At 27.5% G+C, this 805-nt stretch overlaps 1 protein-coding gene across 2 annotated transcripts in view; it reads left to right on the forward strand.

Annotated features, from left to right (window-relative positions):
- Positions 1–198: 198 nt before the first annotated feature.
- Positions 199–805, forward strand: part of LOC106460160 (probable peptidyl-tRNA hydrolase 2) — a 23,742-nt gene continuing 23,135 nt past the window's right edge. The window contains exon 1 of one of the 2 annotated variants that reach the window (XM_022386810.1): positions 199–472. The gene's annotated coding sequence lies outside the window, so the exon portion shown is untranslated. The remainder of the gene's footprint in view (positions 473–805) is intronic. The other variant, XM_013919847.2, reaches the window with a different exon arrangement.

Raw genomic sequence — 805 nt, forward strand, 5'->3', positions numbered from 1 at the left:
TTTGAGTAATTTTCTCCAAATATTTGAAAACATCTGCCCAACAAAAGAACAACATTACAAATATATATATATATACTTTTCATACATGATCAAAAATACAAAATTTAGCATTGTAACCTAAATATTTCAATTCAGCAGGCACAAATTATGCTGTTAATTTTGAAGAATTTTTGTAGGCGCCTGTTTTATTATAACAATTGCGGTATCTATAATATTTAATCATCACCCTAATAGTAATAAAGTAAAATTACGTTAACATTTGCACATTATCTATTATTTACATAAATTTCTTTTTATGCTACCATGAAATTATATTACTCATACTTCAACAATTCAAAATGACAAAAAGCAACGATAAGGTTTGTTTGACCGGTTCTTGTTAAATCGCGTTAGGAGGAAGATGGCTGCTTCCAGTTTCAGATGAGTGTGTGTATTTTGGCTGATTATAAAGAAACTGACGAATATAATTTTTGTAAGATTTTTAATACTTCTTATCATATGAATTATTGTACGGTATTGTGTATATATTTTTGTTATCATTTAAAATAGAATTTATACAATTCTTGTTTGGTAACTTAAGCTTAAGAATTGAAACTCGGACAATTTCAGCCAGCACTAGTACTAGTACTAGCTTATACTAGTAGTACTAGTAACTAAGTTAGTACCTTCTAAGTTCTAGTATTAATATTATTATAATAGTATCGTTATAATTAGCATCTGTACTTTAGCAATGTTCAAAGACTTGTGTAAATTCATTTTATTTTGCTCTAGATACTGAAGATGGAATCTGATAGAATTCCGAAAC

Source organism: Limulus polyphemus, unplaced genomic scaffold, assembly GCF_000517525.1.
Source record: "Limulus polyphemus unplaced genomic scaffold, Limulus_polyphemus-2.1.2 Scaffold720, whole genome shotgun sequence".
In the NCBI taxonomy this organism is placed as follows: Eukaryota; Metazoa; Arthropoda; class Merostomata; order Xiphosura; family Limulidae; genus Limulus; species Limulus polyphemus.